At 42.7% G+C, this 15375-nt stretch overlaps 1 pseudogene; it reads left to right on the top strand.

Annotated features, from left to right (window-relative positions):
- Window positions 1–953: 953 nt before the first annotated feature.
- Window positions 954–15375, top strand: part of LOC132440339 (sal-like protein 4 pseudogene) — an 89027-nt pseudogene continuing 74605 nt past the window's right edge.

The following is a 15375-nucleotide window of genomic DNA, read 5'->3' as shown; positions in this document are numbered from 1 at the left end:
TTCCAGGCCTGGGGGTGGGGAGCTCTCTCGGGAGTCTCCATGGGAAACTCTAGGGGAATTCCAAGCCCTGAAGAGTGCTGCCATCTGAAGTTGGCTTCTGTCACGGTTGCTCAAGAACACTGGCACACAGATTGGGAGGCTCAGCGCAAAATGCCTTGGTTTTCTTTCCCCAGCACCGTCGCGCCGGCCAACCCCCAGGACTCAGAAACGCCTTATTGTGTAAGCTGGAAGCAAGCAGGCCAAGCTGTAATCGGTTTTGGCACAAAGTGTAAAATCAATATATAATCACCTAACGGGCCCAAGGTCAATTTCTATGAGTTTCACACTGCGGTTTCCATCAGGCCAAGCCGTTTCTGTGAAGCAAGGCAGGCAAAACCGTAGTCACCAGGGCACTGGGCACAATTTCAAGACTCAGCCCTTCCCAGTTGCGGAAAATCTGGGCGTGGGACATGTACCTCCAACCTGTACTCTTTGCATCTCCTTTTCTGGATGCGAGATAGAGCAGGAAACACTGGTCAAAGCAGTTACAGTGCCGAGAGAGCCGGGCGACTCTTGTTGGCAGAGATAAAGGGCTTTGTGCTAATCTATTCTCTGGAAAACGCAGGTCAGGGAATGTTCCGGGCAGCCCTCAGATGTCCCACAATAATAAAAGTTCACCGTAAATGACACTGTTGGTGTGAGATACAAGAAACAATGCAGCCAGAGGCTGACTGAGGCTGCCGGGTTCAGGCTGGGTTGGGACCCATCTCCTTATTGCCCTTGACTGAGAACGGCCAGGCTGCAGATCAGCCGGGGAGGCTGCTGCCTCGTAGGCACGATCTGAGTGTCATGAAAGTACGAAGACTTAGAGCCTAGCCCCGGTTCTTCTCCCAAGACCTGTACAAGTCAGTGACCTGAGTAAATGGAGAAAATAGTATCTGCTCTACCTCTCAGGATGGTCATGAGGTCTCAGGATGGTCACGAGGTTTAAACCAAGTGACGGAGCGTATGTGACGGTGCCAGCTGTTAAATGCTCTCGTTTCTCATTTCTAACTCACCCGGGGTCTATGGTGCTTGGACTCTACAAACCGCGTTTCTCCCTTGCCGGCTGCTCCCTGTTCATCCTGCCAAGGGCGAGGAGCAGCTACAGGCCTGGAGCGAGGCAAGCAAGTCACCTGGGGTGCGAAGCTGAAGGCAGCACTGATCTCAGCTGTGGATCCTGCACCTGCACGACCCCCCTGAAATGCTCTCAGAGCTTCGGACTAAAGGCCGTTTCTTACCGCCTCAGTTTACAAACACATGCCTCGGCGTCACTGGTGGAGCGCCAACCTCCTGAACTCGCCCGGGTAGTTGTTTTAATGATTTTGGTTTCTTTGTTCCCTCCGATGACAATAGACAAGTTGCTTTTAATCAAGCAGGGAGCATTCAGGGCTTCAGTTTGACTGCAGAGATTCCTGAAGGTGGTGGGAATGGGGAAGTCCAGCTCCTCAAGGGAGTTGGGCCTGGGCTGAATGAAAGGAGGACAAGATGACTCAAGTGACCTGGATTCTGCTGCTGTCAGTCATCCACGTGCCCACACATGGCCTAGCTGGCCTGCCGGAGGAGGGAAAGCAGAGAGAAGGACAAGGACGGGCTTGGAAGAAGGAATCCAATCCTTGGAAAAGGACTCAGAATTACTAAGAAGGAAAAAGAAATCACCTGGCATTCAGAGTCTGCCAAGAGCAAGCAAGCCATTCACGTGGGCATTGTTCGCCCCAGTTCCAAGGAAACCATGACTCAATCTGGTTTAAGGAAAAAAAATCTATAGGGTTTAATGATTTTGTTCCCATAATAACACTAAATGAACCAACAACATCTTAGCTCTGCTTGGAGAAAAACACAAACCATTCTAAGGGAGTGATGCTTAAATGTGAAACTCACTCCATTCACCTCTGCCTCCTGCACTCAGACCTGCCGCTCTAACTGATACTGACATAACAAATGGCAAATCATTAAGCTGTTGATATTGCAGTTCTGGGGCATCTTGGTTACAACTGCCAGTGATCTTCGCGTCTGTTTCATCTGAGGCCTAACCTGGGCTAGCCAAATCCCACAGATGGCGGCTTAGGGCCAGAGTACAGCACATACAGTTGATTTTTTTTTTTTTCCATGCAAGAAAATGATAGAAACAGAACAAACGTAGTAGTTTTCAGAAAGGTTCCTTATCTCACACTGTTTAACAGGTAATTTAGAAATATACTCTTTTTGTCAGTAGTACTGTGTTAGTTTGCTAGGGCCACTGTAACAAAGGACCACAGGCTAGGTGGTTTAAGCACCTAAATCAAGGTGTCAGCAGGGTTGGCTTCCGCTGAGGCCTCTCTCCTTGGCTTGCAGGTGACCGCCTTCTCCCTGTGTCTTCACTTAGCCTTTACTCTGTGTGTCTACATCCCAATCTCTTCTTCCTATATTGGACTTGGGCCTACCCATATGAACTCATTTTACCTCAATTACCTCTTTAAAGACCCTGTCTCCAAAGAGTACAATCGCATTCTCAGGTACTGGGGATCAGGACTCCAGCATATGAATTTGGGGGTAGGGGACACAATTCAGCCTGTAACATGTACTAGTGATGAGAATTACATAAACAGTTACCACTGCTTGAATGGTTACTAAATGTTTGGAATTATACTGCACAGTCAACTTGAATTTAATCCTTAAAAACAATTTCATATGGTAGTTGCATCATTCTTCTCATTTTAAATATTAGTGATGAAGGCTTTAGGAGTCTAAGTGACTTGCCCAAGGTTATATTACTAGGAAGTATAGAACAGGAAGTGTAAAGTATAACATAATGTGAACCCAGGTCTGTCCAGCTCCAAAGAGGTCCAAGTTTCAGAAGATCCTGCAACTATTTCCCTCTCTGGCAAATCAATGAAAACAACTTTCTAACCCTTAGTAATTACACAATGAAGAGAATAAGGTGAAATATCTTTGAAAGAGAAATAATGTCTTGGGTATTTCAAATTTTAAAGGAAGAATATAATATATGCCATTTCTGGATGAGAACCAGTTTCACAATTGAGAAGCATTTTAAAGAATAAGCTAAAGGAAAAGAAAAGCAATGAATAATTAAACTTTATTTGTTGAAGTTCTTGGCATTGCATTAGAAAATAGATGATGATTATCCATTTTGGAGAAAACCCCAGATCTCAAGAACATACTTTGTACCATGAAATTTGAACCTTACACAAAGATAGGAACAAGAGCTAAATTGAGTAGGTAAGAAACATCTATATTTATTTTTCTCTACTTTAATTATAAAATCATGTGGTTTTATTGTTTGGCTAGACCTATTGCAAGATTATCTGGTTTAACTCTTTCATTAGCCTTACCTGTCTCAAGATTCCTATTTATTGTAATTTATTCAGAACAGTTTATCAGTGATCCAACTGTGTCACTTTTAATGTAATATCTATTTTATCTGTTTCTTTGCTCTCTGCCCCTGCTATCTGACCCATCCTAGCTAGATATTAGCCAGCTAATCTTAACAGGAAGTAAAATGAGTAAATATGATCTGAAATGATTCTTGAACTGAATATTTCAGACATTCCAGATAAACCTAAATTGGGATTCAAAATGTTAGGAATACTCAGCACATGTGGCGGGTATTTGAATTAACTAGTTAATGTCAGCCATAGTTCTGTAATTAGCAGCAATGACTATGCGATTATCATTACAAAAAGTATACATTCAACATCTGTATATGATTTTTCAAAGTTACTATAAAAAGCAAGATGGAAAGATTTAGTTTATACCCTTAAAGAGTCAATAGAGGCAGTATTTTTTAAAATAAATTTATTTTATTTCTTTATTTTTGGCTGCGTTGGGTCTTCGTTGCTGTACGTGGGCTTTCTCTAGTTGCGGTGAGCAGGGGCCACTCTTCCTTGTGGTGCACGGGCTTCCCATTGCGGTGGCCTGTCCTGTTGCGGAGCATGGGCTCTAGGCACGCGGGCTTCAGTAGTTGTGGCATGTGGGCTCAGTAGTTGTGGCTCGCCGGCTCTAGAGCACAGCCTCGGTAGTTGTGGTGCTCTGGCTTAGCTGCTCCACAGCATGTGGGATCTTTGCAGACCAGGGATCGAACCCGTGTCCCCTGCATTGGCAGGTGGAGTCCCAACCACTGTGCCACGAGGGAAGCCCTAGAGGCAGTATTTTAAGATCAATAAAGTGCCTTGTATATATTCTGGTTAAAGATCCAAATTGGCATAAATTGATACTAACCTGCTAACCTTGAATTTATCCACAAAGAGTGTCTCAAGCTGAAACAGAGAGGAAAACAAAACATAATTCCTAACTGAAATCTTCAGTGTGATCTGAACATAAATCCACTTAATGCTAAGTTCCTAAATACATAATCCAAATTGATATTAACCTGCTAACCTTGAATTTATCCACAAAGAGTGTCTAAAGACTGAAACAGAGAGAAAAAGAAACCTAATTCCTAACCGAAATCTTCAATGTGATCTGAACATAAATCCACTTAATGCCAAGTTCCTAAATACATAATGCACAGTAGCTAATAAAAACATTTGATAGAAGGATTAAGTGACCAGAGTCAGTAGTGGCTACATTAGGACTTTAATTGCCACAAATGTTAATCTACAAAACTCTCCGAGGAGAAATAGTCCCTTTATGAGAGAATCAATATTGCTTTTTAAAATCATAAATAATGCAACGTAGGGTCAATGTCTCCGAGGAGAAATAGTCCCTTTATGAGAGAATCAATATTGCTTTTTAAAATCATAAATAATGCAACGTAGGGTCAATGTCAACATCAATTTTACCACAAAGATACACACAGACACAGTTTCACAATTTTACACAACAAAAATACCATTCTGTTCCCGGTTTCTACTGGTCGGGAAGGGAGTATGTCGCAGTTGGCTCTATTTGCGGGAGTAGCTCGGAGGTGTACTGCATACCCCATTCTCACCCCCGGCATGGAGAACCCCCCTCCTCAAGCACATTCTAATGTCCAGACCCCTTCTCCCTTCCTTTAACTACTCCCACTACACCGTATAATTCCCAAACACTTCTATTTTTCTCTACCACATGTGGGGTTATTATCTTCTTCTTGCTACACTATAAGGTCTAGGAAGGCAGTTGGAAATTGTTCTGTTAACTTTTCTAGCTGCCCAGAACTAGTAGTCTTTCCATAAATGTTTGTTTAATAAATGAATAAATTAGTGTCTTTTTTATCACATCCAATCTCTCCAATCTGTTGTTGGAAGCATATACCTTTACACCAATATATGATTTCTTTCCCTGGTAATAACATTTCTAATGACAAAGTATATTTTAAAAATGCATCTTCTTTGTTGATAGAATGATCACTGTACACATTCAGCTACTTTGCTGAATATTAAGCTGGCTTATCAGAATAAGATTCAATTAAACTAAAATTAGATTTTTTTCAATAATCTAGCGTGACTAAGTCTCTCTAGTATTTAAAGAAATGGACTCAGCAAACAAACATTCTTTTTAATTTTTCCAAGAAGAAAACTTTGGGGGACACAATAATTACTCTTGCATCTTGCTATGTTACTCAGATTTTAGGAGCAATATGACAGAGTGGGAGTAAAACTGTGGGAAATCCCCCCAAATTGTACTTGTGGTCCAGCCCATTGTGAAATTCTGTGGCATGGCATAGACCTGTTGCTAGGCAGCCCTGATGATGAGACCATGACTCTCTGCCTCAACAAAGCTGTGCTCCAGCCCAAGTAAACAACCCTGCTGCTTTAAGCAGGCAAAGGGCTGTCAACAGAATATTTTCACTCAGCTCTGAAAACCTACCAGTTCCAGGCTTGGAGGGTACACAGTGCTCTCTTACTAAGAGGAATCTGCTACTTAAAATAAGAGGAGACATATTTAAAAGCTAGGAGGTCACAGACCATATGACTCTCAGGGCCAAATGTTCAGAAGACAGGATTACCATTTTGTGCTTGAGTAGTTGTTTTTCTGTTGAGCCCAAGTGAGGAATATTGAATGCAGGTGTCCACATTTGCATATGTACCTCGCATGTTGCAATTCTGTTTGCCAATGGCATTGGCCTGTTGGGTCGTTTCTAGTAAGCAAGGGAACTGTTTGCATTGACCAAAGCTAACTGGGACGCTCTGCTCAAATCGCCTGCTTTTAATGCAGAGTCCTCCCCAGGACTTGAAATCCTAACTTATGGCAGAAACTTCTGAGGGCAAGAGAGTGAAGGGGGCAAAATCAGACCCATTTTATGCCCTCCTCTCTCTGTCAGTATCCTAGGAGATAGATTTTAGATGTAGCACTCCTTGAGTTAGGGAATTGTTATATTATTGGAGTTCCCTTAAGCTGTTTTTGAGTAATTCTCCAAAAAACCAGGAAGCTCCCTTTCTTCCTATTCTATTGCACACACATACATACACAACATATGTATTCTCTACCTTTGATTCTGCACAACATTTTTCTTTTTTTTATAAAATAAGTCAGTACTTCGTGTGACTCAGATAATTTTAGGGTTCAGGGGGGTATTTTGAAGTAGGCACAGTGCTATGTGGTGGTTTTAAAACATATTCACAAATTCTTTGGCATGCGTCCCTTCAAAAGGTAAAACCTAATTTCTCTTCTCTTGAGTATGGGCCAGATTTAGTGACTTGCTTCAAAGGAACAGAATGTGGCAGAAATGATGCTATGTGACTGAGTTTTGGTCAAAAAAACAGTAGCTTCCGCCTGGCACACTCTTGGATTGCTTTCTTTGGTGGAAACCAGTTACCATGTTCTAAGGACACTTAAGTGGCCCTATGGAAGGGGCCAGGAAGAGAAGGGCTGAACCTCATGCTAATAGCCAGCATCAACTTGCTAGCTGTGTGAGCTTTCTTGGAAATGAATCCTCCAGCCTGCCAAGGCTTCAGGTGGTTACAATCCCAGCTGACACCTTGACTGCAACTTCATCTGAGATTTTAGAGCGAAAAACACCCAGTCAAGCTACTCCCATTTTCCTGACCCATAGAAATTGTGAGAGTTGGTAATTGTCTATTGTTGATTTAAGCCACTAAATTTGTAGGTAATTCTTTACACAGCAACAGATACACACACTGACACTCCTTCCTCCTATGCCCAGGACAAATAATACCAACTGATTATGGAACTCTTGTCCCCTGAGCCTGGACATAGCTTTGTAACCCTTCACAATTGCATCAGGCAGCCACCAACAAAAGAGATTAAATTTATTTGCCAACATGTGTCTAGGGGACCAACTAGAACTGATGACCATTCAAGCTAACATTTTAGAAAGTGTCATTTTACTATTAATTGTAAATGAAGACAAACTTTAGCAACCCTTCTCTTGCAATGTAGATACTGTTACATAGTATTTACAACCATGCACAGGTAAAAAGTATGGCCTGTAGAGACTGATTTTTAAAATTTATTTCTGGTCTGTTTCGCATGGCCTTTTTAACTTACCCTACAAAAAGATGGTGTCATACACCAGTTCAAGGATTTGGTCAAAGTGGATTTTGTGAGTATAACCCAGTTCCTCAGGCCACAGTAGTATAGAGGTAAAAATAAAATCACTATCAAAAATGTAGCTGGGGAGTGATGTCAGCAAAATGATGGAGTGGGTAGTTGCAAGCTCTTGTTTCCCCACAGAAACACCAAAAAACAAGCTGAAACTCTCAGAACCAACTTTGTTAGAACTCCAGAAAACAGTCAAAGTTTACAGCGACCAAGAAAATGCTGAATAGAGAAAAAAGCAACTTGAAAATGGAAAGTTGGTGGCATTTTTACTTGCCCTTGCCCTATTCCCTCCCCAGTGTGAAGGTAATTTTGAAGAGATGGCTGCCTGTGTTCCCAGTGTGGGCTACTGCTCCTTGGTTCCAGAAGGAGTAGAGCAAATCTTGTTCACACATTATTCTGTATGCCTGTTCTAACCTCTCTGGGGGTTACCTGAAGATGCTTGTCTCAGTTTTGCCTAGCTCAGACCTCAAGCCAGAAAAGCGTTGGACATTGCTTGAAAATGTTGGTAGGTAAACTAACAATCTGTAGAAGTCTAGGGCAAAAGATTATGGTCCAGAGATACAATAGATTATCTAAGGCCCAGGAGGAAAAACTGGGGAAAATTCTTTCGGAAATAGGGACATCCCCAAAGCACCTGGGTATACAGAGGAATTTAGAAAGCCATGCATAAGCTCAAGGCAAGATTCATGCTCAGAAAAGACCGGAGAAGATCCTAAGCTTTCACCTTGTGCCAATCCCTAGGCTCAGCATAAGTCTGACTGAGTTGGAACAACCCAGCAGAAAGCCAGTCTGTGAAGAATGGGAGAGATGTTTGCTCTTTTGTGTTTATCTTTTTCATGATTTGTGTTTTATTTTTGTTTTGCATTAACTTCTGGCATTTAAGGAAACTTTGTCAAACATTAGCTGAACGTAAGCAAATGGAACAGTGACCACACATGCCAAGGAATATTATTTGCAAAAATAGTTTGGAAAGTCACTAAACAAACAGGCAATCATAGCCTTCAACAATCAGCAAAAAAAATGCAACAACAAAAACAACAAATCTTGGGGAAGGGGAAGATTCTGATTTTCAGAGTTATGACAGTATAATATTCAAATGTCCAGTTTTCCAAAACACAAAGCATGCAAAAAACAGGAAGGTTTGGCAAATTCAAAGGAACAAAATAAATGGGCAGAAACCATCCCTGAGGAAGCCCAGACATCAGACTTATGAGACAAAGACTTTAAAACAACTGTCTTAAATATGCTCAAAGAGCTAAAGGAAAATGTGCCCATAGAACTGAAGGAAATCAGGAAAACGATATATGAAAAAAAATGAGACCGTTGTAGAAGTATCCAGTCTGAGGAGCAGGAACAAGGAAAAGAAAAAAAAAAAACAGAGCCTAAGGGACCTGTGGGACATCATTAAGTGGACCAACATATGCTTTATAGGAGTCCCAGAAGAAGAGAGAGAAAGGAGTATAGAGAATATTTGTAGATTAATAGCCACAAACTTTCCAAATTTTATTAAATACATGAATCTACATATCTAAGAGAAAAAGAGAGCATCCCAAAAGCAGCAGGAGAGAAGTGACTCATCATATGCAATGGATCCTTTATAAGATTAATTGTTGATTTCTCATCAGGAACTGTGGAGGGCAGAAGGTGGTGGGATGATACACCTAAAGGGCTGAAATTTAAAAAAAAAAAGTCAACTGAGAATTCTATATAAAGCAAAACTGTTCTTCAAAAATGAGGTAAAAATTAAGACATTCTCTGATAAAAAGTAGAGTTATCAGTGTGATAAAGCCCACAGCTAATAGCATAGTCAATAATGAAGGACTGAAAACTTTCTCTCTAAGATCAGGAACAAGACAAGGATGGCTGGTTTCACTGCTGCTATTCAACATTGTGTTGGAAGTTCTAGTCAGAGATACTAGGCAAAAAAGAAATAAAAGGTATTCAGATTGGAAAGGAAGAGGTAAAACTATCTTATTTGCAGGTTACATTATCCTATATGTAGAAAATCCCAAAGCATGCACAAGGAGGAAACATACTAGAGCTAATAAGCAAATTTAGCAAAGTTGCAGGGTACAAATCAACACATGATATCAGACCCTTACCTTACACCACATACAAAAATTAACTCAAAATGGATCAAAGACTTACACTTAGGAGCTAAAACTGTAAAACATTAGGGAAGACATTAGGGAAAATCTTCATGATTTAATGCCACTGAATTGTATACTGAAAAGTGGTTAAAATGGCAAATTTTATATTATATATACAGTTGACTCCTGAACAACATGGAGGTGAGGGGCACCAACCCCCTGCATAGTTGAAAATCTTCTAATCTTTGTGTAATTTTACAGTTGGCCCTCCGAATCCATGGTTCCACACCTGCAAATTCAACCAACAGTGGATCGTGTAGTACCATAGTATGTATTTATTGAAGAAAATCTGCATGTAAGTGGACCCATGCAGTTCAAACCTGTGTTGTTCAAGGGTCAACAGTATATATTTTACCACGATTGTTTAAAATGAACTTTAAAGAAGTATAGCTGAGATAGAGGAAGAGGATCTTTTGCTCTCCCTGAGCACATTTCCCTAACGCACTGCTTTGGCAGCGTTCTTTTAAAGGGTGGCTGTTGACATAGCAATTGTTAAAGCCACAAGGAAAACCCAGTAGAGGAAAACAAGACAGGTCTGCTTGCTTACCCACCGACCAACGGGACAGGCCTCAGTTCCTTGGGAGAACCCCCATTCTCATGGCCCAGCTTCCAGGCTATGCCTCAGGTGGCCACTCAGTAACACTCCGAGGTCTTCAATAAATGTTTCCTAAAGAGATCTAACATCCCTAGAAAAATGTCCCAGGTGTGCCTAGGTGATCCTCTCAAGTACACATGGCTGCCGTTTTCCTCCTCTCCTTCTCTCCCTATGGGAAAGCCTGCCTTGTAGGTACTGCACCAAGACACCTTCTCAGTTCCTGGTGCCCCGTTCTCCAGACTCCAGCAGACACCCTCAGGGGGGCGGGGAAGGGAAGTCCCCTTTGTTCCCCTGGTGCACAGCAGGTTAAAAGGTTACAAACCAGACTGCCTAAAGCTCTCAAAGTCTAACAGAGATTTTAGGAAATGGAGTTTTAGTTTTGTCACTCCCTCCCCTAGTGCTCAGGCAGGAATCCCCTAGGACTAGGCAGAGGTCAGTCTATGTGACAGACGCAGGGCTGTGCTTAGAAGCCTACTTTGACCTACTGCCGCTGATCTAATTTGGGAACTTCAAGTCTCTTCCTTTAGCACAAATTCTCTCTCAGGAGTAGCCTCAGGTCTCCTGCAAATATAGCCCAAGTGGGCCGCCCTTCCCGATCCCCGAACTTGCTTGGACATGCCTGCATCCTAGGGGGCGTCCACTTACTATTAATAGTTAGGGTTCACGCTGGCTTTCTCTGTGCCAGGCACAATAGTAAAAGCTTTAGACACACTAATCTTCTTACATTTTTTTTAATTAAAAAAAAATCCGATTATGTTTTTGATATCTACATGTTTTGGAAAATGTGCAGTGTATCAAAAAATATATAAGATCATTAAAACTTGCCCTCAATCTTGTTGCTTATTATTTCATTTAATCTCCACAAAAATGCAATGAGGAAGATCTAATTGTTTCTATTGTCCAGGCAAGGAAATCTAAGCTTGAGGAGATGTTAGGGCCCTGGCCTGAGGTCACACCTAGGAAATGGATTTTTACTGGGAGAGCCAGAGCTCCTTCCCATGGACCACACTTCCTTCTCAAGCTGAGACTGCAGCTCCATAAGTTAGTGCAGAGATTCCCTCATGCTCAGAGGTTCCTTTTACAATATTCTATACCTGGTCCTTGCTGAAAAAAAATGGAAGGTAACCCCAACTGTTGCTAGTCACAGAAGCAGCTGCTAACTATGGACTTTAGGCAAGATGACTTCCTAAACTTTTTTTAACTGCAAAATGATTACCCCCATAGTGTTAGCTAACACCTCCATAATGTCATGTAATTACTATTTCTTTTCTATGGTTTAATTTAATAAACCCTTTAATATCTACTCTCTTAGCAACTTTCAAGTATAAAGTACAGTATTATTAATGAAGACTTCCTAATCTTAACTGCAAGAGTTGCAATAGTCCAAGGACCATTAGAGATAACATGTAACAGGCCTAAAGAATTGCTTGGTATTAATACATTCTTAGAAATTTTGGTTGCATGAATAAATGAATGTCCATTACAGGACAAACGTTCAATGACTGTTCCACATTTTGGTGTCTGAACAGCAATTCTACCTGGATCACTGATATTAGGGTCAAATTGACATGGGAAACATCCCATCCACACAGTCTGACATCCTGACAATTATAGGGGAACATCCCCCCCGGGTCATAGTTAAGGTAGGAGAGGTAATTCCAAGAAGAGCAGTTATTTTGCTTCTTCTAACTTCTACAATGGTTCCTTTTTTTTTTTTTTTTTTTTTACTGTTTTGCTATCTATCTCACCAAAGCCAGTTTCAGGTTTCTTTCAACTCTATTGCACTCAAGGGGTTTGGGAGTTCTCTCTGAATCATAGGCATAAAGATTTGCCAGAAAGTCCCTGAGTTAGCTTGGTGATGAATTCCTCCCGCAACTAGTTTTAAATCTTCTCCAGGTGCTGTTTAGTGATTGTGTGACCAGCCCACAGAATGGAGTGCCAGATTTCTTCTGCGGGTGAGACATCCTGGCTTTGGCCATATCTGGTCAAGGACTTCATAAATTCTCGAAAGTGGATCTTTCTTCCACAATCCTCAACGTCACCTGCAAGCATTAGTGAAGATGTTTTTCCACTTAAAAGTCACCTCCCCCCCCACAAAGTTGGCTTGGCTTCCCTGCTTCATGCTGTCACCATAAGAGAAAAAAACCCAGCTTCAGGTTGAGTCCACACCCGGCCCACTGCTTCCGTAACAATGTAGCTGGCCTCTGACTCATCCTCGCCTTGTGAATGATTCATGCACACGAACAAGCTCCGTGCATTCCCCCACCCCCGGCACTGGAACTCTCCTCAATAATACTCTACCACAGCCAGAGCCACCAGCGCCCTGTCCCCCATCCCCTTTCCTCCTCCCCACACTTCTTAGGGCTCAGAGGACCTAAATCTTGGAGACGTCCTCCCCAGGCTCTCTCAGCAAAAGTCACTGATACCAAAAGGCAGTAGGCGAAAGTTTTCTGAACAAGGGTTTTGCATTCAGGCAGGTCATGGTTCAAGTTTGAATTCCTTCAATTGTTGGCTGCATGGCTTTAGATACAACCATTTATGCCTCTAATCCTTGTTTTCCTCGTCGTAGTCAGAACACTGGGAAGATATCTGTACTAATTCCTCAGGGGGATTATGAGGATTGAATAATATGAGGCATGGAAAGCATGTAGCACATTGGAAGTGCCTCATAAGACGTAGGTATTATTATCGTCATTACTACCCAAAGACTCAGCTCCACGCAGAGACACTGGTGGTTCAGTCCACGGTGAACAGCCCTAGGCTTGCACTCAGTGATCTGCTCCTACTGTCTCACATCTCATCCCACTTGCTCACTCTCTCCAGCAATTTCCCAGAACAAGCCATCCTCCTTCCTGCCTTAGTGACATGGCACTGCTGCTTCCCTCTGTCTATAACATTCTTCCTCTTCTCATCTCCTTTGTCCCTTTTCCCAGGCTGACTTCTCGTCACTTCCCTGGGAAGCCTTGTTGAGCTCCCCCAACACCCCTAAGCAGATCTGATGAAGTTCCCTCTTAATGCTGTTAAATGCTACACCTCTGTGCAACACTGTCTACAATGATAATTATTTCATTACAAATGTAACCGTTGTTGTGTGTCTATCTCCCCGCCCCCCGCACACACACACATTCACCTAGGAAATGGCTTGACACAGAATGCAAACGAATGAGAGAAAGAACGAGAGGGAGAGAGAGAGAAGGGAAAAAAGGAAAGGAGGAAGGAAGGAGGAAGAGAGGGAAGGAGGTGATAGATTCTTGGCCACAATGTGAACCACCCAAGTCATACCATTCTAGATCCTAGCCACACTGGCTCAGCTCACAAGACTGGGATTCTGTATCAACTTGCCTAGACAGCTTGAGGCCCAGTTTCTGGATCTCAGCCATCACTGTGGAGCCTAACACCAAACCAAGCTCTTCCAGACCCTTCCTTGGAGTATTAGATGCTGCTTTCAAAAGCACAAGGCAGTGCCTGAGGTTGTGCGGGGGATAAGATAAACCCCTTGAAGCATACCCCAGCCACCTGCCTGCCTTTGCGTATTTCCTTCCACCTGATCCTCACTGTGGTGCCCTACCCCCTGGTTAGCCATAGCCATGATGGCCGCCTGGACCTCGGCTAAGTTCCCACGCATTAAAGACATTAGACGCACCCCCATCCCCATCCTGCAGTGAAACCGCAGGTCTCTCTTCCACCACCGTGTGGCTGAAGCCCCAGCAGGCCTCATGCTTCTGGTTCTGGACTCTGGGGGAGACAGGGTTCAGGGTTACCGTTAGTACTTCTAGGACAGTTGAGGAACCTAACTCTCAGTGTAACATCCAGGGAGCATTGCTCACCAACTTCCCATGGAATATTGTAGAAACTTGACATTTCTATGAATTTTTAAAATAACTCATTTGAAAAACATTATTTTTTTCAAAACAAAAATAATGTAACCACCTAAATGGGAAAAGAATTTGAAAAAGAATAGATACATGTGTATGTATAACTGAATCACTTTGCTGTACACCTGAAACTATCACAACATTGTTAATCAACTCTACTCCAATATAAAATAAAAAGTTAAAAAAAAAAGGAAAAATCGTATTTTTTCAAGAAGCTTCTAACTTTCTTAGGGTTTCCCTACCACAACTGCATTAAAAGAACCCATGTACCAGCCTGACCCCAGCTCAACACACCCATATTTTAGTCGTATTCTATGCTAACCCCCATGTCTAGCTTTGTTTCTATGAGAAAACGCATGCTCAGAGCCAATCAACCAATCTGAATACCAGTCTTGGAACCTCAATCCTTGGCAAGTGGAGGGTTGGCTGCCTGTCCACCAGAGCACAGGCCTCCCTACAGGTGGGAATGGGAGAAGGTCCAGGAGGGGTGTAGTTCATGTTCAACTTTAAAGTAATGAGACTGGTTGAGGTACATGTCTGGGGAAATGGATCACTCGCCAAGTGGCCCTTCTTTCTCTTCCCCACCATGTGGCACCATCCACCCACCCCCACCCCCCGTCTTTGTTCACACTGATGCTTCTCAACGGGATTCCTTCTACCTTCCCCTCCACCTGGTTAGACTCAGCCCATCTTCTAGGTCTACCTTGAAGCTTCCTGAGACTTCTCCAGACTGTACCCACCTGCCCTTCTGAACTCTTAGGCCCTTAGCACACATCCCCGTCTCAACTTGTTCTAGAATTGTCTCATATACATTTCTCCCAATCACATTATAAACTCCTCAAGGGCAGTGCCATGTCTGATGCATCTCTACAGGGTGAGCTCATATTGATTCTCATGAACCCTCGATCCTTTCATGGAATTGGAGCTGAAGTCCTGGCCATCTCCTACCCCCTCTCTACCACACATTTTCTAGCTCTCTAACCTCACAGGAAACGGGGAGGATGAACTATGACCACCCAGAACACCCCGGTGTCATGTATGTCAACTAAAGGTGTGGTTGTTTATATCCCCCAAAGATTTCTGTTGTGAGTGGGAAACCACATGCTTTCCAGGAAGGAAGGACATCCTATCAGTTCAACAGGCTCAGCTGTTGTGTTGTGTGGGGTCATGGGTACAGAGGACAATCAGAGAGGCCAAATGATTCTGTGTAAGAGAAGCTGAGGGAGCTACCCAGGTGAAGGAATCTTCTAGG

The sequence above is a fragment of the Delphinus delphis genome, chromosome 17, assembly GCF_949987515.2.
Source record: "Delphinus delphis chromosome 17, mDelDel1.2, whole genome shotgun sequence".
Lineage (NCBI taxonomy): Eukaryota > Metazoa > Chordata > Mammalia > Artiodactyla > Delphinidae > Delphinus > Delphinus delphis.
Note: the sequence above shows the minus strand (reverse complement) of the source record. Positions and strands in the feature narration are given on the sequence as shown.